Source organism: Haplochromis burtoni, unplaced genomic scaffold (genome assembly GCF_018398535.1).
Source record: "Haplochromis burtoni strain Fernald_Lab_line unplaced genomic scaffold, NCSU_Asbu1 Contig_124, whole genome shotgun sequence".
Taxonomy (NCBI): Eukaryota; Metazoa; Chordata; class Actinopteri; order Cichliformes; family Cichlidae; genus Haplochromis; species Haplochromis burtoni.
This window is the reverse complement of record NW_024582485.1, coordinates 570552-595305: the sequence shown is the minus strand read 5'-3', so window position 1 is coordinate 595305 and position 24754 is coordinate 570552. Positions and strand designations below refer to the sequence as shown.

Below are 24754 nucleotides of genomic sequence, written 5' to 3'. Positions count from 1 at the left end.
TACAGTGATACGTAGAAAGTGTGAAGGACTGAGCTCATGGTTTGAGTTTGCAAGTTGTCAAAATTGCTTGAGTGGTCAAGATTTCTATATTTCTGATTTTGCTCTCACTGGTTTGAATTTGATGAAGCTCTGTTAATGGCAGTTGTTGAATTTGATGACATATGGGACTGTTTGCCTACATTGCCAGAAAATGAAAATGTAGAGTTTGTCAGATTGCACAGCGCATTTGTTAGAATGGACAGATGGGAAATGGTTACTTTAAATCAAGAAGTTTTGGTTCCTTATGTTGATTTAGAGTGCTCATCATCACTGTTACTTAATGTCCTCAGGGGGAAAAATTTCCAAAGTCCCTTCATTCATTGATACTCGATAATTGCAAATTGGCACATGTCTAGTGTAGACCATGTCAATGTTTTCTGGTGCTGTGAGCTCTATTGTCAGGTAGACAGGTAGTCAATGGGGAGAACAACTGAACAAATGCATCAGAAACTTGTAGCATCACTGAAAAGCTATTGTGTCTGGCCAAGCATTTCCCTTGTGAGCTTGAATGTGGACAGTAGAGGACAGGGCCAAGGAGTGCCGATGACAGGATGCCTCATGGGAAGGCTGGAGACAGATGGCTGGCCAGATGTAGCCCTGCTGTGACCTTGAAGGCATCTGAAGGTAAAAGCATAAAATGTCTCAAAAATGGCAGACAGAACAGCAAAGAAATGGGAGTGTTTTGTTGTGGTCTTCTCATGAGCTGTTTTGGTTTTTAGACTCGTTGTCATGTTCTTTGTTCTATTAGCATGTCATCATTTATGCTCCTAATTTTCTTTGCCGTGAGCTGAAGTTTTTGTGCACATCCGGTTTATTTTTCAGCTCACACTGTTGAGGGATTATTAGACACACGAGGCACTCACTTAGTTGTGCAGCTTTACGTTGAAAAACTTTTCTAGCAACCCTAAGAGTAAGATCTGATGTTGCAGGGAGGTAAAATTACTCAGGCTTCAGTTCATAGTCATTTTCACACATGTATTGCATACATTTTTGGAAGAAAAAGGTCAGCACACTGTGCACAATTGCCCTTTTGCACTTCAGGACCCACAGCAGGAGTTTTTGTCAGGCAAGGGTGCTGCCTCGGCAGAGTCTGCAGGAGGTAACCACTAGCTGGCTGTGAATTTGCTGAACTATTAACCATGCTGTTCCTGCATTAGTGCAAATCGTACAACACACAGACTTTGTACTATGTAACTCTCTGCATAAAGACCATTTAATGTATTTAATGTTCCAACAAACTGCTTTGGATGTTTGCACCTGCATCAGAAAATGTCTAGAAAAGTACTGAACTGCATTGTATGTGTGAATACAGATGCATGATGGACTTATGTATGCTATTTTCCATAGTTTACGTTTACTGTTATTCATGCCAGTTAATAATAGACAAAGAAACTGAATGTAAACATAAGTTAAGAGTCTTGTTCATCTTTGCTGCACTGTACAATGTTGGGCTCTCTAAACACTGGGAAGTATCAGGTGTCAGCATGCACATTCTTAAACCCAGTGTTTAAGGGTTTCTGTGAGAATATCTTATTTGGTCATGTCTTCTTGATTCTCTCTGGATTGTGGAAAGAAATGAGACTTTATTTTAAATTTGGAGTGAACTTTCCACTGTTGCTGGCTGAACAGTAGTGATTTTATGTCAATACCAGAAGAGACACACTCCTGATGCAATTCAAGCAGCAGACTGTGAAGCAAACGCCACCAGCAGCCCGATATTGTACAGGCCTCTGGGGCTTTGAGCACAGCAAAGGGACAGCCTTGATCAGAGCTGGGAACTGGATGGTGAGCTGAGGGTGGGGGGGGTTGCTGTGAGAAATAAGAGGAGATGGAGGAGGGTAGAGGTGTCAGGCGAATAATTGGGGTGAGGAGATCTCAGGGGTGGATAGAGGGAAGCTTTATTAAGACCGCTCAAGTCTGATGTGCTTGCATGGCCGCCTAGCTCTTCCTCACACACCCACGCCTATGGGCCAATCCGCCGTTTCCACAAGAGACTCTGTAACAACAAAGGGATGAAGGCCAAAGTCCTCAAGCTCCTTTCAGTCACAGATAAGACAAAAGACCCCATTGCTTGAAAAGCGCTGATGGGAAAGCAGCAGTATATGGATCTGCCTTTTCTTTTAAACCAAGGCTCATTGTTGCTTCTTTTAAGCTATGCTGCTGTTACTTGCTGCTGTATTATATCCTGAGATCCTGTAGATTTACTAAGTTCGATGAGGTGCTGGTAATGTGTTTATTGTTGTACCGTAACTGGTGAATGCTTGATAGTCTTTTTGAATTCCTCCGCTCGTAGAGGAAATGTCCTGACCTCTTTGCTAAGTTCCTCTGAAATGCACGCTTTTGTCATTAGCTCACTGTGACACATTTAGACACGTACTTAGCACACTGCACAATACGGTCTGCTTTTAATGCATTTTGTTTGTGATACAATGAATGCACAACTTGCAAATGTACAAGCTCAAAGTGTAGACAAATATTACCACTTAATATGGATAAAAGATGAGTAATCTCTTTTGTTTTGCCTCACAATGGGAAAACAAACTTTCCAGGGTGACCGTGACCGATCGTATCAAGTGTGATGGTGAGATTAGGAGCTTAACTGCTTATTTTCCCCTGCTCTGTGAACATTGAAATGTTACTTTTGAGTCAATGAAGTTCCCATATCAATAATTGAATCCTTTGTAGATGCGTGCTTCCTTGAGTTTGGTATTCTGAAAATGTTTGCAGTTTCACAAAAGCAGATTTTTGTGAGTGACACAACAAGGATTTTGAGTTGAAGCAGGAGGCGGTTATGGGGAGAATTAGCGGCCTCCCCCAGTTCTCTGCTGTAAATTGGTTTCTGTGGAAGTCATGAAAAAGGGGGCTTGGAGGTCTGTTTTCTGCTTCCTTAGTAGCTTGCTAATCCCCCACGGCTCTGGCTGGAGGGAGAGCTTCTTGCACATATACAACCGTTGTGGAAAATGGCGTTTCTCCTCCTCCAGCCCTCTTTCGTCCTCTTTCCACTCGGTCCTGCAGGGCTTGGCTAATCCTCTGCCTGGTCATGGCAGGGAGATTGCAGCCTTTTTCAAAGCTGGCTGGACTTCAAAGTTACAAGGATACAGGGACTAGAGGAGGTGGGAGAAAATTGGGTCCACCGCAAGCAAAGACTGCAAGGGGTTCACCTCAGCTATTTCTTTTGCTGTTTATGAGGTGACACTGAAGAATTTGTGGTCTCAAAGGAGAGACTTTGTTGATCGTAAAGACAAGACCTTAGAGGTGGTGGCTTTTTTGGATTATGATTTCTATATAAAAAGAAAAAACAATACCCTTATGCAACAATGTGGGGCACCAACATGCAAAGTAATAATAGACACACAAATGATGCAAGATTCGTGATAAAAACACTAAAAGCTTATGTATGCTTTTACCTCTTTAGAAAATCAATCATGTTAGGTTTTTTTTTTTAACTTTTGTAAGAACTACTGCCAAAATGCACAACGAAAAGGGAAGTGGTATTTTTTTCCCTATTATTTTAGAAAGTGTGTTTACTTTGAAAGATCAATAGATTTTGAACTCTTTTCTCTACGCGTTCCTTTTATGTTGGCCGAGTCTTATCAGGTTGTCATCAGTTTAGCATTGCCCAGTTGGACTCACAGGTGCTCAAGATTTTGGTTCTGTCATTAGACTAGTCTTTGTTAGAGCTTCAGCACTGATGTTTTGTGCCAGTTTTTTTTTTTTTTTTTTTTTGTCCATTACTCTTTATTCTGCTGGCAAATTGTCTAATTTGCTGGAAATGCCTTTGAATGCTGATCCTTTGTTAAATTCTCAGATGACAGAGAGATTAGAGTGAGATCATTCCAGATGAAGAAAAATGTCTGCTATTGAAATTTTGTGTAGTAGTGTGTAGTTGGCTTTGTGATGTGTTGACAAGCACTACGCATGTTCACTCTGAAAAGTCAGACGGGAACTTAATTTGCATGTGAGTTTGCATGTGTGTTGCGACACACAGCTCGTGGCAACAAAGCTCTTTGCATCCTTGAAGCCATAATGTCTCAGTTTGTGTTTAAAAATGCTTTTTTACTACTTGGAATAGATTAATATAATGAAATTGAGAAAAATGAAAGACACACTTCAAGGATATACTTTTAAAATAATTCCAATTCTTATTTGCCAATGTCAGAAATCAGTTTTAAGTAGTTTTACATAAGTCTTGATAGAAATTACTCAAAATGGCTTGTAAATCCCTTTTTTTTTCTTTTTTTCTTACAGACTTACTTGGTATTTCAGTAGACTGCTGATCCCAGCTGTCCTTTAATTTAAGAAAATATTGGCTAAAAACAACCCAAGAAAAAAACCGAGTCAATGGTCACACTGTATTTCGTCTTTCTTTAAGCTACTCAAACCCTTTAGGCCATTGTGTATCCTTCTTTATTTGGATTTTGTCTGGCTTTTTAAATATAGCTTTTAAAAAAATATTTTCATGGCTTTAATAACTTATTTTATTTAAGGTCTTGACTACAAGGAACCAGGATTGCAAGTTTATTGGTACTCCCTATTCACCATCAACATGGTAATTACTTTAAGTGGACTCTTGGGGAGGAGGAGGCACAGGGTTAGAATTTTACATGATTCCTTGTTTTGGTGTTCAGGGAAGTGTGCAGTCAATATATATTGCGTCAGTCAGATCTAATTCACACCCCTTTAACCAAGCGGGTGCGAGATGTCAATAAGCTTTTCTAAGCTTCACCCTGGGGTAACCCTTCATGAAGGTTGGTTAGTTTTAGCTCAACTAGGAGGATTATGTAATTAACCATGGTTTCCTTAGTAACTGCTGTTATGGAGTTTCATTGCGTTCATTTTATGTCATTAGTACCGCTTACTTTAAATGGATTTTAGATGCTATCAATATGCTCATGGTGCAGAAGACCTGCAATCTGCTTACTTTGGTCTCAACCGTAGCAGAAAAGTTTAATGTGGTTTTTTTTTTTTTTTTCTTATATGCTTTAAGGTTTAAATGGTTTAATTTTGGCATATTAAGCTCAGATAGCACTGGCCGATGGCTTTGAAACAAAGGTTGGTGCTTACAGGAAAGTTTAACAATCTGAGTTTATGTGTACTTCTATGTTAAAGAAAAAAATCATCATTATTATTATTATTAAATGGAGAGGGATCACATGGATGTCAAGTACACAGCTTTAGGTTTTATTGGCATCCACCCTGCAGGTACACTAAAGGAAGTGATTTTATATTTTGCTTCCAGGAGATGCACTTGGGCCAGGTGAACTTCTTATTCAAGCCACATTATAAAGGTTAAAACAATGTCAAAGATGTATCATATGGAGGCGTAACAAACTATTACACGCCTAGTTAACATCAAAAGTACAAACAGTCATGTAACAGAATGAGTATTGTCCAGGAGGTCTGTGGATTCCCTGCTTTCTGGCTCCTTTATTGTGTGGGTCAAACCACACCAACCTTCCAAACTTGACCTGCATTTTGATTGCAACTACATGCTGTGAAGCTTTGTGACTAACATGTTTCAGCACGCTTGCATTGACATTTTGTTACACAGCTGCCAAAGTGTTTAAAACTGATGCCCTGAGGACAGACGAACTCAAAGAGTCAAAACATAACCAGCTATGTTGTCTTCTGGGTTAATGATGGGCAGAGTTGGTTGATTTGGAGATGTAACTTTTCAACTTCCAATGAGATTATTATATTTTTACTGCGAAGAGCATGCCGTAACTGCTGCAGATCAGGAGGCACTTTATCAGAGAGCCTCTCATATTTCTTAAATTGATGTTTACAAATTCCCTAGGTGGGGCATTAAGGAAGATTGGTATATTAATTGCCAACGCATGCCATCTAAACGGGTAATTGCAAGCTGTTTGCTGGAATGCAAATGTGCTCAGCTTCAGTTTGATGGAGCTTGTTTATTGAAGTGCTGGTCGCTGACAAATTAAGATGGTTAAATTGATGCCCTTTGCTTTTAAGTAATCAGTTTGTTTGCTGATTGTTGTATTAGAGTAATAGCAATTTGCCTTTTTTTTTTTTTTTTTTTTTTTTTTTTTTTTGGGGCATATCAACACATTAACAACAGCTCAGTGGCAAAAAGGACACGGTTGGGACCTCTGTGTGCTACACTAACAATTATTTTCATTATTTGTTAAACCTCCAATCATTTTAGATTATTTATTCAAATGTTTAGAGTAGCTGTTTGAGACTTTTGGAAATGAGAACCTTTAACTTATCTGAGAACTATGACTTTTACTCGGGTGTTTAACATATAACAACAAATGAATGTAACAAAACAAAGGAGCAGATGAATTAGTTTGTATGGAGTACATTCCTCTTCCATTTGTGTTGTTACCGTTTTGAGGCTGAAATATTAAGTATCGAAGTCCATAGCTACATGAGTTAACCCATAATTACTCGTATGTATAACAATGCCAGCCCTACAGATGGTTGTGATTTATTTGTTTTTTATTATTGTCTTGCTCATGTATATCAAATTGAGGTAATATTTTTTTGGCTACATCACCACACTCTGTGAGCAACTAATCAACTCAATGTTTCATCACGATAACTCATGCACTCCAGCTTGTAAATTGTTTTTTCCATATCCCGGGGTTCAGCAGTGCAACTGTAAAGTATGCAAATGTGATTTACTTGCATAAAAATACATTCTGAGCCTCTTGGGTATTCTTCCTCAATAAAGGTGTTTATATCTATGAGAACCAATGAATATGAATGACTTAGTTTTTTTCATTTCTTATCTTATAAAAAAGACATTTACCTGAATGCCATTTTTCTCTGCACCACTGTGATTTGAGTTAAGCTACTTTCAGCCATCGCTACCATGAGACTGATCATGACTGATGAATGTCTGTGGTAGTCAGCTTAAGATATTGGCATCCTCCTCTGTTCCAGAACACCTCAACACCTACCGTTTTTAATAATATTGGCCGTCCCATATCTTTACATATGTGTGGGTGTTTGAAATAAGTTCATTTTCATTCATCCCTTCTCGGCGGGCTTGACTCCTGCACTTAGTATCCAATTTCTGCCCATTTGTGGGCGTAAGCAGCAGAACACTCTTTCTACAGCTCCCGTTCGCTTCCTGAATTTCTCCACACATCAGCACACACCGTCTGCAGGGCTGATCCATGGAGAGGGGGGTTAAGCGCTCTCCTCATAAGCACCTGTGTACCTCAAAGATCAGGGGATGAGAGTGGGCGGGTGGGATAAGAACAGAAGGCGAGGATGAAGCAGTTGAGAGGGTGAGGAAGGTGATTACTGAGGGCCAGCTTCAGAGAAAGTGGCACTGGGAAGAAAAGATGATGGAATTCTCTTTTCATTGTGGTACAGCTGAACCATCTCTCTCTCTCTCACACACACACACACACACACACACACACACACACACACAGTTATTTGTCAGTCCTTTCTTCCTGTTTGCGGTTATTTTCAATCACTCCGCCTGCCTCTTAGAGCCCATCGGCCTGTCCTCTTTCTTGTATTTCTTTTCACCTTTGTTATCATTTCACTCTTCAACTTCTGTGATTGGAGAATACTGAGCATCAATGATCTAATCTCATCCCTATTCATCACTCTAGGGCCTCCCTTTCCCTTTTTCCCCTCCCTTTCGTCAGTCCCCACATCACTCAGTACACAACTTGCCGCCTCTGCTTTTTACCTCTTTGTTTCACATGTTTTGTTTAGCTTTTAAGTCCCCTTTTTACTCATCCGACTGACTTGCCTACCGTAGAAAAGTTGACACGGCATCACAAGCAAAAGGCATGGTAAGCTTTTTAGAGCCAGTCACGGTGCACCATTTCCCCCATCTTAATTACTGCTGAAACAAGCAGCTATGGGAAGTTTCAGCACTGGTGGACCCGTCATTACTGACAATCTCCCAGCCTTTATCTGCCATAGCTAAGACGCTCTTGCACTGCGGGGCTGTGATGATTGCTTTACTGAGCTTGGGTAAGAATACGGGGGGGAAAAGAGGATGATCAGAGACTGTGCAGTTGGAGGTTTTTCATAACGGTGAGAGTCATAGCGGTGAAGCTAAAACCCTTAAACTTTAAAAAAAAGAAGTATTTTAAACCAAATGCTGCCCAAACCCTCCAAACCACCATCTCAATGTCCATGGTGATTTAACACTCTCCAGCTCCAAGAGGAGAACTTCAAATCTATTACACTCACCCTGTCTCGTCAAGCATGTTTTTGCTGAGGTGTCCAGCTCTTGGCTCCCAGCCTCCTGTCAACACAAGGCGCTAAAGAACACCAGATTGTTTGTGCCCTTCAGATGAAGGCATCAGCACTTGGAGCTCAGGATGTCAGGAGTCATTTACTTGTCCTCAAGCAGTGTTTGCATCAAATAGCAACTTTCCCAACCCAAAACATGTTTTTTTTTAGGCGCACACCTATTACTTATCAGTTACAAACCAGTTCTTAAAGCATCGTGTATGAGTGGATTGAGACCATGATGCAATTTGGAGCTTTTAACTGTTTTAAGGTTTCTGTAAGGAGAACTGTTATGCTCATGTATTGATTTTGTGACTCCTAAAAAAATATATAGATATAGAGATATAGATATAGATGTATAGAAAGAAAAATAAATAAAAATCTATCTCATACTTTGCTGTGGTGCAGCTCTTTCACTGCTCTAAACACATCATTCTCACTTCCATCCCCCTCCCTTTAAGACAACTTCCCTCTGATTGGATGTCACAGACAGAATACTTGAGCAGTAGGTGTAGCTTCTGGACTCGCAGCCAGAAATGGTCTGAGATGACCATATTAATCCTGCCTGTTCTCACTGACATTGTGCTGACCCAGTTCACATATTTTACTGAGCCAAAAAACTGCCAGAAACACAAAATAATTGGAACAGTCTTGAGCTTTTGAATAGCAACAATAACTTGCACATACTCTGACTACATTATTTATAAAAAAAAAAAAAAAAAAAAGGGGTTGCTGAGGCGCTCTATAACACCATTTTATTCTAAACAAATGTATTATTGGAGCAATTCAACAAACAAAACAGACTGATGTGCATCGACTTCCAAGTCTTCAGCAGGATCTCTACGTCTTTGAAACTCGTTACGTTTAATATAAACAACTATCATATATATATGTGAGAAAATAGGCCTACTATAAAGGTTCCCTGTACATTTTTTTTGGAGTACACGTCCAGTTTGCAGAATAATGTATGAATTCCAAAATCAGTGAATTGTATAAAGGCCTAAAATATGTATTTAAAAAGATTTTGAAAAACGGATCAGAAGTACTTGTGATATGTCTCAGAAATAAATGATAACTTGGAAACTTCTGTATCTGCAGAAAGCTTTTTGCTCAATATTTCTTGGGTTATTTACATTTGACGAAGCATGACTCATTGCTTCGAGAAACTGTTAAGTCTGGCATTCTTTGTGGTTGAATTGTTATTTCAGAAGCCTTTTCTTCCATTTTTAGGAAACAAATGTATTTCTGGCTCTGAGATGAGTCACTAAATGTGAACATAGTGATAATCAATCCGTAGTAGTAACCCAAAGGCTCTGGAAATGTTCGCCGCTGTAGACCAACCAACTGTTTTCACTAGCCATTGTGCAGCATATAGTCTACCTTCTGTGCTCACTGCTTGTGCTTCAGTGTTCCATGAAATAACTTGGCTAAATTTGCAGGCTCGTGGGTGTGTGATTGCATGCAAGTGCGTGTGTGTGCGTGTGTGTGTGTGTGTGTGTGTGTGTGTGGAGCTCCATCGGCTTCCAAATGAACGTGGGACTGTGCTAAAAAGGGAGAAGTGAGGCAACTGCTGGCAAAGAGCAACTGCGACCCAGCAGGTGGAAACAGGTGTCATTACTTACCTGCCTGGCTGTTAGCACCTGCCCCCAGGTGGAAAAAACCTGTTCTTGAGAAAACAACCCAGGTAGAGGGACACAAGGGAGTGAACCTTTTTTTATTTTTCCATTCTGTAAGCTTGGGTGCGCTGCATTTCTTCTTAAGTGTATTCTTGTGGTCATTGTGCTTCACACAAGCTTGAAAAAACAACTTCAATGCACAGCCTTGCTGTAATTTTGAGTCTCAGCAGAATGATTTGGAAATTTACCATAATTTTATTTCCACAACTTGGAGCCGGACTGCAGATTTATATACTTCCTTAAACAACTTCAGAATAACTTTGAAAGCCAGTATTTCACATCTTTTGCCATTTATCTCAAGTTCACATTTTCTGACTATACTGTTTTTACTGTACTGAAACTAGATGATGGCTTGTATAGTGTATATTCAATTTGTTTAAGCTCTGTTACCAGTTTTTACACTGCTGATACTCTACCACCCCATAATCTCATAAATTACTCATCACTTGATTTCTACTCAGAGGTCACATGCATAATTCAGAAAACATACATAGTATCATAAAGGAGTAGATTGAAATTCCAGCATTATTGGTGTTTTGTCTCCTTCTAAGCTTGGGTAGAATATGTAAAAGTGCAGCATGGGAGTTTATTTTTACAAGTAGAGCACAGTGGGAGGATTTTTTTTTTCTCCCCGAGGTTGTTACAGTCTTCTCAGTTCTCTGCACAAGCTTTGGATATGCTTTCCAACTGCATAATACCAACTCCAACCATGCCGGTGTTGTCTCAAGGGCAAAACCTGAATAGGGAGTAGCTCGCTGCCCCGTTGATGGATGAAGCTCATCCATGTGCCAAGTTCAACAAGTCACCCGCTCTTCCCTTGCCATGCACCCCTTCAGCCTTTCTTTCAGCATACTGGTCTGTGTGCCCCCTGCTATTGCACTCATCTTCTCCCTTTTCAAATGGTAATAAAACTGAACCATGCTGGAACTCTTCAGCTAGGAGTGAACTCTCTCTTCTCAGAAGAGAAATTATGGATGGTCATGCAGAGTTTTTAAGGTTTGGCCCAGCAGGCACCAAAATTTTTCCTTGTGGCCGAATCATTTTGGCCACAGTCTAGGCAGCTTACCGCAATACACCATGGGTCTCTGGCTATTGTTATTATGCATAATGGAACAAAATCCAGTTTCAGTGCCCTCTCTGCACACCCCCTCCCCTCACTCTCTGCTCCACAACCACTAATGTAGGGGATGTTGCCTGGCTTCTGCATGCTAGTGTGCTGACAACTGCCCATATTAAATTAAATTTGCCTCTTGAGCAACATAAACAACTCTCATCCCCCCCCTCCCCCCCGCCCAATCAAAGCCCGTTTAGCCAAAGGACAGACATTGACGATCAAAAGCTGAGCTCCAGCAAGGCTGCTCTTGGTGTGTTTGGCTTGTGGAAAGCGTGGACATGATCACACATAAAGTAGAGAGAAAGAAGAAACATAAATTTGCATCTGTCTTCTATTGTTTCATGGTTCCTTGTCTACTCATCCCACAGCCATCAGCTGTCAGTACACCTGCCAGATAATAAAAAGAAAGCTTTTTTTTTCTCCAGAGCTTTTTTTCCCCAGAGTTTTAACAGATGCAGCAGTTTCAAAATATTTTAAAAAAAAATGTACAAAGCAACAGTATTTGCGTCAGTCTTAATTGTTGTGGAACATTTTCTTTCTATAGTTCATCAAAAGGGTGTTGCAAAAATGCAGTGTGACAAATATTCATGAGTCCTCTGAACATAAAATATTAAAGGTGCGCAGCTGTGGTGCATTAGAGGTATGCATTACGACTGTGCCATTGGCAAAGGTGTAAAATATTGCCCATTACAGCAAATAAATAACAGGGCATTGTTAGAAATAACAGAGCGGTGCAATCAGCTGCTTCTGCAGTGAGCCTGTCATCCTTTGGGAAAACTGCAACACCGCCTTCTTGGACTGCTCCACTCCTTATTCTGGCTTGCAGCCTCAGTTTGCGCACTGCACATGTATTAGATTTCCACCTGCTGTTGCTGGTTCTACTTATAGTGACCCTTAAGCTCACAGCAGATCTCCATAGCAAAAGGCAGACTGATGTCACCAACTGCCATCCACAACAGTGGAATGGAACCACTGTAGCTCCTATGCTCTATACATTTTTAGAAGTTGTAACGTCCGCCATTTTCTTTGAGTATTTATTACACGGCGTGCTGCTGGGAAAAGCCTGTTCTAACGTTTGAGTCTAAGGTTTATTTTGATTTGAGTTGTCTTTCTGTTTCTCATCATTTCAGTTTATTTTGAAAAATCTCAACAGGATCTTCAGCTCTATTGTGAAAGGTTTATGTGGAAAATAAACAAGCGGACGGTGGAGCCACATGCTGGGTTTACCGTTGTCGTTACTTATGACAACGCGTAAAAACAGTCGCTTGTCCATTCGTAGTGTGGTTATTTTAAACATAAGAGAAAGAGAGAACTTTAAGAAATGAATATAGCCACTATAGTACCATCAAAACGATGAAAAAATATTGCCGTAACAGTTGATTTTGGGACACCATGAAACAACGATGGTGTAATTTGAAACGATAGACATTTTCACATCTTCATCCAATATATATCGTTATATCGAACAGCCCTGTTTGATTTGTTGATTGCAAATGTGATTGACGTATAAGGACTTAGGCCTGAAGTAACAATCGAAAGTATCAAGTTTGCAGCAAGTGCAAAGTTAAGATTTAACATTAAAACTTAACATTTAAAGGCTTGTTTTAGGGCTTCTGTCCCTAATTCTTTGAGACCTAATCTTCCGTGCCTCACAGTCATTAAATGTTCATGTGTGCTCGTGGTTGAGGTTTAAAATCACTTCCAGGTGCATGAAGATTTTCAATGAGGCAGCAAAAGCGTTGGCTTCTGTCTGTCGCATTGAACTCTTGCAAAACTGGTTCGTAGGACGAAGTCTGAGATGCATTTACCATATGTTGCCTGCCAGTTCTTCTTGAAGGTTTGACTTTGCATAGAGCAATAAAGTACTCACAGCACTGGTCAGCAAAATAAAGTGATATCTTTTTCTTTGTCTTTGTGTCTGTTTTAGAGAGAGAATCTTGGCAACACTTAATTTTCAAAACAGCCAGACGTGTCCATGAAGGCAAGGCTACACCCTATTAAACATTGAGATGAAAAGCACTTATTAAGTTTAAGTTTAGGTGTGTGCTGTGAGCCAGCAACTATAAACCAGTTCTTGGCCAGTTTCCAAAGCTGTTGTAGTGAGCAGTATTTACTCATGATCGATTGTCAGCTGATTTTTGTTTTTAAATCCTTCACGAGGTTCAGGGTTCCTCCGAAGCAGCTTCTTGTAACTCGGCTTCTATCTTTCTTATACTGCACATGTGAAAGGCCACAAGTTCCTAGAGTTCATGTAGGGGAAAAAAACACAAGAGTACAAGAGTCCAGCGCTTGTTCCTGCAAATAACACGAAACAAATTGGATACAGAGACAGAGGCTGTTGAGAGAGGACAAGCCAGACTAGATGACCATCTGGCCCTTGCAGTGTCAGTGACCCAACCAATATGCTGTTGATCTTTTTCCCTTAAATAACTCCAGTCTTTATTGCTACAGCCTTTATCAAAACCTCAGATCATGGAAGAAAAACTCTGGGTTGTAAACAGTGGGTTGTTCGCTTGATTACAGTTGCGTGCTTGTGCTAGTGTGTGCGTGAGTGGAATCTTGTTGATTGTCTGCATGAGCTGATTGGTGGTGATTTGTGCGAGGGAGGGATGGAGTGACAAAGTAAATTGAGGCGGGGAGTGGAGTTGTTGACTGTCAAGTTGTAGGCTCACTGTATAACTTGTCTGCAGCTTGCTACCTAAGTCATGTTTTTTTTCTTGGGGCTTTTTATAGCACAAAAAGGCAGCAAAGCAACAACTAGGGTCCTCTCAAAAGACATTAATCTGAAGCTGGCACCGCTCTGAAATGATCACCTCTCACTTCATATGTCTTTATTATGGTTTAACAACCCTCTAGAGTTGAATATTGTTCTGTTTGTTTGGTTCTTTGTTTTCTTTCTCAATAATTAAAGCCTCAGGTTAAGCAACACTAACTTGCCTTTTAAAAAAAATAAAAAATAAATAAATTCTGTTTGGGGTACCTATTGGGACTAAATATTGGTTCACGGTATGAAGGAAAGCAGCACTGTATTCAGCTACAGCCATGCCTCCCAGTGGTGCTGCAGCATTGTCACTGCTACTGGATTTCAACATGGAAAACACGGCTACTCTCGCAGAATCCAGGCGTGTGATTAAGAAGTTTGCAAAACAATGCCTGAGTGCCTTTTTTAATGTCTTTTTTTTCTTTTCCACAGTTTATTACTTGTGTAAAACTAAGAAATACAGAAACAATCAGCTGACATTTGTCCAGGAGGGAAATTCTAGGGCTCTGTAATTTAGTCATTTGTGTAAGAGGGTGGCAGTTTGGAGATTTTTATTTATTAGGATTTTATTGGAAAACATTCCCACTCATATTTCCAGTGGCTTTGACTCTTAATTAAATGCAGCCTCTAAGCAACCTTTTATAATTTGACTGTATGATGACAGAGACGAAAGAAATCCTGTCTCTTCAGCAGAAATATACACGTCTGATGGTTTAATGCTACATTCATGCAAATATTGCCTGCTGTCCTTGTTTCAGCTCAACTGTTTGTTCTTTCATTTTTTTCTCTTTGCTTCTCTCTTTGGTACCCCTCCCTTTCTCTTCTGTTCTCTGCTCCTCCCTGTCATCACCTTGGCAAAAACCCTTTCACAGGCCCTGAAACACTTAATTGACTTTTCATTGGCACAAGCTGTAATTGGCTTTTAATCACCGTTTTACATCATGTTTTGAAATTCAAATCAGCAGTGTCAGCTCAGAGAAAGGGGCCTCTTCAGTGCTTTGCTGTCATTCACGGATGCTACAAGAGGAGCATCTCAGTATTGATGGCATGTTTAACATCTTTCACTTGCTAAGTGAGTGAACGGAAACTTCAGGGTTTGTGTATAAGGTCCCTTCTGCAAGCACCAATCTACAGACTGAGTGATACTTGATAGAAAACATTTGGTTTCGCTGTGGCTCTTTCTGACAGGCAGCAGTTATGAGACGTTAGCATCATTTGCACAAGAACCAGGTAGATGGTGCCTTTCTTGACCTCTCTCACCATTTAATGCTAAAAGAACCCAAACAAAACCCACCAAGTTCTGAGTATCATAAAACTAATATGTCATATCCCAGTACATGCAGTGGAAAATAATGGACAGCTTAATTTATGTAACAGTAAAAAGCAAAGGTAAGTCATAAATACATGAGCAACCTCAGTGTGCATTGTGTTATGCAAACAATGCTTTTTTTTTTTTTGCTCTTATGGTGTCTATAATGTAACTATACAGAGAGAAATATGTATATAGGTTGATGGGTTCCATTTATAAACTTGCCATGGATTTGGCTGAAGGCCACGTCAGGCATGAAGATGTGCATTGTGAGCACTGTTCGATAAGTCAGGGTCAGTCTTCCACCTCCGCTCAACACTCTAAAAGCAGTTCCCACGCTCTCTGTTACCGATGGATGAGAGATGAGAGCAGCCGTGTACACTTGGATGGCATCAGTTTTACAGTACCCCTTTTTGTGTGTGTGTGTGTGTGTGTGTGTGTGTGTTAATTTCTCTCTTTGTTCTGACCAACTGTGAGCCTGGCAGCAAAACCTGAGCCGTGCATCAAGATGTCTGTAAACTCCTATACTTCAGCATGGCCTGTAGTTATTTGTGCTTTGCTTGGATAGCAAATCCCTTCACGATTCCCAGCTCTAACCCTTTCTCACATTGGTTAAAGAGCCATAGGAGACAAGGATTAGCATACATAAGTGTTTTTTTTCTTTCTTCACCTTCTGTCTCCCTTTCAACTTTTAACTCCTTTGTTTTTTTTGTTTTTTTTCACATCAACCCTCTCTCCTCTTTGTCGATTCCTGTCACTTTCTCTATTTCCTCCTTTCATTTCCTCCTTTTTACTCCTTTCTGTGTTTTCACTCTCTCCTCTCCCTGGTGGCTGAATGATCGTGAGTGACGTTTAGCAACTCTTCAGCCGCCAGGAAGGCTTTGGGAGAGAGCCCACTCTTTTTAGAGCATCCGTGATGCTCCCCAACAAATTGTGACACTAAGACGAAATGTAAGCTGGCAGCCAGCGTGTAAACCGTTCAACTCCTTAGACCCTGGACAGTTTTTTTTGCTCCACTGCTGCATAAGACTTATTTCATTCTCCTTTCACATTCCTTCGGCACCCAGCTGGAGAATGGAAAATAATATTTTTTTATTTATTTTTTATTTTTTTTAACTTCTGGAATAGAGCAGAGGAAACCCTGTTGCTCGACAACCCCTCCCACCACAGCCTTTCAGCTGCTCCAGTGTCTTTCCTTGATTTAGGATGTAATTCAAAGATTTGCACTTAAATTCTTCGTTTTCTCACTCATTTCTGTCTCACCTCCACTAAAACGTTCCTTTCAGTTTTCATTATCATTGAACTGTCAGGACAAAACCTCCTTGTTGTAAATCACGGTTCTCTTTCCACCCCAGCAGGAGGGATTCATTTTCCAATTCACTTGCCACATGTGATTAATTTTGGTTGAATTGTGAGGGAGGCAATTATGATTTCAAGTAATTCATATATTACTTAACATTGAATAGTCTCCTTAGGTCATCATTCAGGCGCTATATTAACTTTAAATAATCAAAAATAATAAGACTGTGATAATGCACATTCTGAAACTGAAATGGGAACGCCGAGAATTATATCTTTCGGGTTTGTCATTTGGCAGATTCATGTGTTATTAAACACCCAGTCAAATTTGAATGAATGGAAAAAATTAATTAGATCAAATGATTGAAGGTCTTTGCTATTTGCCAGTAGCTGATCTAATCAATCAAATGTTCTATTCTAGTTCATTCATTCTAATGTTCGAAACACTGTAAAATGCTAATGTTGTTGCTAAATCTTGATGTACATATGCCAGTTTATTATTTTTAATAGTCCCATTAATGCTCAAAAGAATTACGTGGACTAAGTTGCCCATTTGTGCACAGCCCTAATTGGTACACTGTGCAATTCTAGTATTTTATGAATAATACTAGCTTATTTTGAATTTGATGGAAATTCAGTTCAAATCAGCAAGTCTCACAACAGTTGGGATGGGGCAACAAAAGAGTAAAATAATAAGTGGCACTGAAATGAGAGAGCTGGAGGAACATTTTATAACAAACTGATAAAATGTCACTTAACCTAGTTAGCTCATTGGGTGAAAAAAGAAAGAAAAAAAGAGCATTTTAGAGATGCAAAGTGTTTCTGATGTAATGCAGGTTGAAGCTCTAGCATGCAGAGAAGAAGCCATATATGACCATGATCCACTGGTCTCGGATTTGCAAGTCATTGCATTGTTTTTCTATAAAGCGCCCACACTTTTTTTGGATTTGGGATGTACATGAGCAGTGCATCAGTAGCTGTGGGTTGGGATGATAAATGCTGGCAATGAAGATGGTTTGTATGAGCTTATTTAATTGTAATAAGGGGATAATCCTTAAATTCCAGCTGGCTTTAATAAAAATTAGAAGTTCCTAATGTAAAATGGCCACAGTATGGTTTCAGTGTGGCTCGTCTGAGCTGCACTGTCCTGGTGAATAAGGGCTAAAATTCCAAAAATAAAATCTGTAGAAAAACCCCAAAACATAAAAAGTCACAGTGGTAGAAGTTGTTTGTGGTGCTAACACATAACACACATCAATACGACTCTTCACAATATCAATCCACCGCTGCTTTTGATTCCGGAGAATGAGCTGTTCTGCAAATTTTGGCTTCCAGGACGGATACGTTGGACAAGGACATAGCTAGTGTAAGAAGCTGTGTGCTGCTGTACCAGTAAATGTAGTAACTGATTGAGCGGGAAAACCACAGACTTAAATGTCAATGGTAAAACCGCACACACTGTGTAAAGTGTCTCTCTCACATTAGCTCAGTAGTTCAGCAACCTCTCATATTAAGCTTCAGCAGGTCTTCTGTCCAACCCTTCGTTACTGATGACCCATTATCAGAATCTTTGTCCCTCTGAGGCTGTGAAACCAGACTGATAACGAGGCTTGCCATTTGAAAGGCCACAGTATTCTCACTGTGTCATGTCTCATTACAAACCACCACGATATTTGTTTACATCCTCTCCTGGCCCCTGAGCGCTCTTATCAAGACCTTTTTTGTAAGAGCCCCTGCAGTCCAAAACACCTTCATCAGAGATGGGTCTGACAATTTCTGCATTAGTGTGAAGTGCAGTTGCACTCTATATTTTCCATCCTCTGCTGCCCCCTCCTCAATTATTTCTTTTTCTTTTTCAGTGAGATGAGTCTTATTTCTGCACAATTGCACTGATTGTAATCTATTCCAGCTTTTTTTTTTTTAAAAAGAGCTCAACCTGAAATGAAGCCATTCATCACAGAGTAAACAGCATAGCAGAAGGGCAGGAGCAGGAGAATGATAAGAGAAAATGCTTGGGGTAGAGGCAACAGAAGAGAAATCCATGCTGAAAAAGCAAACAAAGCATGACACCCTTTGCCTGACAGAAGTTCGCCATCCCCTGCTCTCCTCACGAGGATGTGACATTTAAGAGGGTGGTGTCTTGTTATTGCAGGCCTAATTAACATTCCACGTTACGCCAGCTGGAGATGGACACCCTGCCAGTGCCGTCCCCCTTTTCACCCTCGTGTTTGTCCATGAAGTTCTTTGCTTTCTCTAAGTGTAACTGGCTCTCAGTGTTCCCTCATGCCCTGAGGTCTTTATTGTGTGACGATGCACACGGGCTCTGCCAATGTCGTCTCAAATGTTCCACTGTGGTCAGTCTATTTGCCATTGCCAGAGGTGTCAGGCAGTAGTAACCATGGTGACAGTGTAAGGTCTGAATTGTTGGAGGTGTCGGAGCCCTCGGGGGTGCTGCAGATCTAACTACAAGAATCTGTGGCGCCCAGTGAACTTTCTCTGTCAGGTCAGTTACCGTCTTATGACATGATGTCGAAAGTGATTGATTTCATTTTTTTTTTTTTTTTTTTTTTTTATGAAGACTTATTTAAATTTAAACATATTACTCAATATATCAAAGTGTCCGTGTCTGTGGAAGTTTCTCTTTGATAGTTTTGTTTCCACCATGAATGTTATGATTGCTGATGTGATTATTTTTGCATTTTTATTTCAACCTTAAAGCTGCTGTTTTTAGAATGGGGTTTAGAGGAGAATTCCTGTCTGACCAAATCAATTACCATCAGTTTAAAGCAATAAACCGGTTGGTTAAATTTAAAGATCCCAAAGCAACAGTTAAATAAATGGGCGACTTTAGTCTAAGAAGACCTGCACAACTTCCAAACTGCCACGAGGATGGTTTTGGCAAAGGATTTCTCTCTGAAATAAAGTAGGTTTAAAGCAGTGAGCTGTTTTTGAAGCCTAAAGTTGACAGAGGTGAACGATCCTGTTCACTCCTGTGCTAGTGATTTGGTAAATATAGAGAAGCTTAGTATGTAGAAATATGTGAGTAATCAAGGAAGTTTATATAAAAATGGTATTGACGTAGTAAACTTGTATACACAGCCCCCGCCCCCCGCCCCCCGCATCAAAGAATTTAAGTTATTACCCCATGGCTTTACTTTTCAGACCCTGAATGCTATGACCATCATGTACATGCATTTCTATAGAGATTAGAAGGGAATTTGGGGATTTCTTTTTTATTATGTACTTTTTATTATGTACTTATGTACACAGTCGATATCACCACAGAGCTCATTTAAAATTTGAAGTAACTCTTCAAAAATGTTACACCAAGAAACACTGTTTTTTTTTGTTTTTATTTAGTTTGGTTTGATGTTGGTAATGATCAAAGCAACGGTTTAACAAAAAAAGAAAAAAAAAACATCTCTATATTCACTCGCCATCCTTCAGTGATTTCCAGAAAGAGCTGAAAACATTTAGTGTGTGAGAACAAGGAGCAATCTGACATGCAGGGCAGGGGGTACAGAACTGAAAGAAAACAGAAAATTGCAGACAACAAATAGTGGATAGTGACTTTGAAGTATATATTTTTTTGTTTTGGTACAGGCGCTGTACTTAACTTATTATAGTTGATGCTTAGATGTTATCCCTTTTGCACAAAACCTTAAAAACACTCTCTTCAATGGAGAAACAGAGTGACATAATAACGGACGTTGCTGCAAAGAAAGTAAATTAACGTTATAGCGTTTATGGACCTCTTGAAAAAATGCGAGAGCTCTTTTTTTTTTTTTTTTTTTTCCCTGCTGATGGTCCTCATTTCAAAAAAGGGGGGAAAGCTTAGATATGGAACAACAATTTGATATTAGAGCATTAATTCTTGAGTAAAATTAACGAATTAGAGAACCAATTTTTTGAGAGATAATTTCAAATACAAAGCTTGAAACATTGTTAGTCACACAATTGTAACACATGTCACACTGACAATATTGTGAAATGGTGTGAATGTGAGGTATCCATCATTACCATAAGTAGTGGTGTGTGCACCTTAACCAAATAATACAGCATGAAGCTGTGCACAAAATGTGTCCTAGAATTCTTCAAACTAGCCAAAAATACACCAAATAAATTGGCCTCCTCCTGGTTTTAGCACATGTGTATGTGCTTCATTGTGATTTATTCATCACCTCAGTGTTTGGCTACTTATCAGCAGTGCAGGCAAGTATTGAGCTTGTGGAGATGATAGAATTGTGGGACTTGCTGTGCCGGGCTGGAACAATAGACGATGAAAATAAGAGTGGCAGTGCAGAGTTGGGGTGGGGGGGGGCGTTGTCACTCGTGTGAAAGATGGATGCCACACAGAGCCAGGGCTGAAAGTGGGACAGCTCTCAGAAGGACAACCGGGAGACAAAGGGCTAAGATACCAAAAAGCCTCAGAATCGGCAGTCTGAGGAGATCTTTCAAGGACTGATTCCGCAGTCCTCTGTTTCAGGCATGCCAGTCTAATAAATAATAAGCATGCGCGGTTTGGTTTTGAAGTTTATGGCCCCTTCTCTGCTGTCAGTTCAAATCAAACTCCAATTTAGATTGTATTCCTCTGCGCATTTGTGCCTCTAACTGTAGTGCTTTCTCCCACTGGTAGTAAATTCCAGTGACATTTCATCGTCTTTGATATCCTTGATTGTGTACTTCACCTCAACTAAAACACAGCCTCTGAGTCTGTGCTGGTCTCTGTAGACTGTCTCCACTGATCAATTCTTCAGCCCATCTGTCTGCCAGGCTTATTCACAGGGCCGCACCATAGGCAGACGAACTCTCACGGCAGGAGTCTTCATTAAACCAATCCTCCCTACCTCCTCCTCTCCCTCCCTCCTTTCCTTTTTCTATCTCTCCACAGGCCTGGGGAAAGTTAATAAGAAGATTCGATCAGCTGGCAAACCACCCCCCCCACCCCCACCACCACCCCCACCTTCCTCGACGCCATCCTCTTTATCCCAGCCATTGTCTTTGTTCAGTGTTGCTGTGACTCACTGACATAGTTGGATGCTGGTGAGTCAATAATGTTCTAACCTCAGCTGTTTTTTGATGGGGTTAGATCACTTAATTTGAGAAATATTGCTAACTGTTCCAAGTATCAGATGTAACTACAACAGTATTAACGCAGCTTTATCAGTTGTAGCAAACGTTGTTCTGCCTTATGTTCATATCATAGCTTGATTAAAGCTGCTAAGTAAGTGAACTTATATTAGCTGTAGTTTCTTGTTTGTATACTGTTGGAAACTAATGATCCAAAGTAATCCCATCTTTTTCTGTGATCAGTTAGCTGTAAATGAAAATCCTGTAAATAGCTTTACCTCACTTCACACCAGTGTAAATCACTGCTGTCTTGATCTTAGGGTTCAGGCTTACGTTACTGTGCATACACAGAAATAACACTGGTGTCTGTGTCGGGGCAGTATTTGTTATTTGTACCAAAGTTTTTATGTTGAAGTCGGGAATAGAAGAGCACGGAAATGGGGCAAAATATGTGAACAGCAATCTTAGTGTTATTTTCATCTAAGCTGTGTTGGAGAAGGCACATTTTTGCCGAGTGTTAGGAGGATTAGAGCGAGAGGAACTGTAAACAAAAAAGGGCTAGTAATATATGGCCATCTTCAGCCTAACAAGACTTCCCTATTTGCTGAAACCATCAGAACCCTTGTATTTTATATTTCTTTCTACCTGCTGCTATGCTGTGCTTTGCGAGGTGAGGGGGTGTCGGTTTGGCTCAGTTGTCCTGCCAGAGAAATGGATTTGCCATGATGGATGGCACCAGTGGCACTGTACAGGTCTCAGCCTGTTGCTGAATCACAGCTTTAAACTAATTTTGTGGGCACAGCAGAGCCGTTGTGCTTTGTGCCCGAGCTTGGGACCTGGCTCATCTAACAGCCCAGCTGAAGCTTGCATGCCAATTACACCCCCCCCTCCAACCCCCACCATTGGCCAAGAAGAGCAGGCAAAGCAAGAAAATAAAGAAGTATCTGCTCACTTGCTGAGGCAAACACTTTGCTTTAGTGCCCTTGTAATTCAGAAGTGTAGGTAACAGCCATGCGCTGTAATATCCTGTGGGCGAGCACTGAGTTAATTTAATTATACTCGTCATGGTCACTTTCCTTCCCTGTAAAGATTGTTAACGTAAGTGTACTACTTTTATAGTCGCAATTTCTGCTTGATTCAAAACATCTCGGACATGTTGACATCTTGTTGTGATTTATAAGTAGCATGTGGGGCTCAGATTTGTCTTAAGCGTTGAAGCTCAATGAGCACTGTTTATCCTGTGCATGCTTTGAAAAGTGATGCGAAACCCAAACTGACGAAATGTCCAAAAGTTTTTATTGATGGAATTAATTTTGCTCAAGATACTTTCATGTCACGCCCTGTTTTTAATTTTCCATAGACTGCTGCACTTGCATGTGTTTAGCTTAGATTAGAGGTTTGCTATTGTGTGGCAGGAAATGTCTTGAATTCAAGGTCTGCATCACAGCAAAGAAGAATGTCTATTGCATAGTGTTTTGACCTTGAGCCCTTTCTTGTTCTAATTACTGGTTTTGCTGTGTTCTTTAGACTTCTGTGATTCGACTTAAGCATTTCCCCGTGACATAAGATTTTGATGCAACTAGGAAGATGGTGAAGTTGTAGTTGGATTCGCAACCTGTAGGTGTCATAGGAAAAATCAAGTGCTTTCACATTGTTGGATGTCATCTCAGTCTGATATTCAGTGCCTTTATTTTTTTAAACTTAGGATTCAATTTACTCTTATGGCGTAACAACCATAAATAATGAGCATAAACTGATATAAATCAAAGCGCTTTTAGTCATGGTGAGTAAATGTAAACGGCTTAAAGGTGTGTTTGTTATGTTTTGGGGTATAATTAATCATGATTGTGCTCTTGACTCCAATCTCTTTGTGGGTGCTTTGCATTATTGTGCTTTTAATTTACTGTGTGAGAATTTTGACTTGGGGCGCTTTCAGAGTGAGACGCGACAACAGCAGCAGCTGCCATTTATTCTGCACGGCTCTCACCAGATTACACAGTGGCCTGCTCTGCATCCAGCAGCAACATTTTTGACATGGTCAAACTCGAGCAGCAGCAACAGAAGAAAACTGCTCATTCACGGTTCTCTACCCCCACAATGCCCTCTCTCTGTTCTCTGGTCAGAAATGACATGCGGGTAAAATAGCATGGTGGCAACATGCTTCTGATACTTGGACCTTTTTTCACACCGACATTCTGACTTGTCACAATAGGTAAAGCAAGGCTGCATAATGGTGACTGCATCCATTCAGCAGCAGTCAGGCTTCTGAACATGCTGCTTGGCTGCCATCGCTTACTGGGACACTTCTTATGCTGAGCACAGTCTACACAACATTTTTGTTTATGTATATGATGGCCAACATTTCAGATTAGATGATTAGAGCAATAAAAGCTTTGCTTCTTGTTTCTCTTTGTCAGTCAAGCTTGTTGGCTTTCACGACATGCATGATGTCAGTGGAAAGGAGAGTCGAGCTAGAGAGTTAAGCTGTGTGTGTGTGTGTGTGTGTGTGTGTGTGCGTGCGCGTGTAATAATGGGTGTCTATTCGGCTTCACAGTTCCACCTACCTAAACTGGATAATGAAGCAGTCATGGAAGATTTTTTTGGGAGAATAAAAAAGTGACATGCAAGTCATTGTGCAGGGACATTATAATGTACCCCAGATATGAGAGATGTGAGAGAAAACAATCAACTGACATGCACGTTAACCATTTCCAACAAGACCCTATGTTGTGTGTGTTGGACCATAACTGGGCTGTTATTGTGCAGTCTGAACTTGGTAAGCATTAATTCCACCTGCGTTTCCTCCCCCTGTGGAAATTGTGATGTAAGAATTCTGCAAATCCACAGTTTGAAAGGATATAGGCATCATTACTTAATCGTAATTGGATCATGAATGAACTCTTATTCTAATACACTGTTTTTCCAGTTCACGGTTTACCTGAAATATCTTTAAACATGAACGCTTTCAACACGCTGGCATTTGTAACAGATCAGGACAGTTAAATGCCAAAAGTAACATGGCGTCACCTCAAGACTAGACCGCAGGACTAGTCTTGAGGATGTTTGTACCTCAGTTTTAGTCAATAGTGGAAAAAGTTCTGGCAGTGAATCCAGCTTAAAAGAAATTATTCTTAGTTACGCAAAGTATGCTGCAGTTGTGCGTCATAAGGATGCATTTTAGGGTGGCTTTACCCTATTAGAATTGGTAAAACATTCTATACTCTTAGGACAGCTTTTACTGATGGCCTGTCACGATG

The 24754-nt window shown here is 40.3% G+C and overlaps 1 protein-coding gene across 3 annotated transcripts in view; it reads left to right on the top strand.

Annotated features, from left to right (window-relative positions):
- Positions 1-24754, top strand: part of sema6e (sema domain, transmembrane domain (TM), and cytoplasmic domain, (semaphorin) 6E) — a 146924-nt gene that overhangs the window by 20009 nt on the left and 102161 nt on the right. The gene's annotated exons all lie outside the window — the stretch shown is intronic.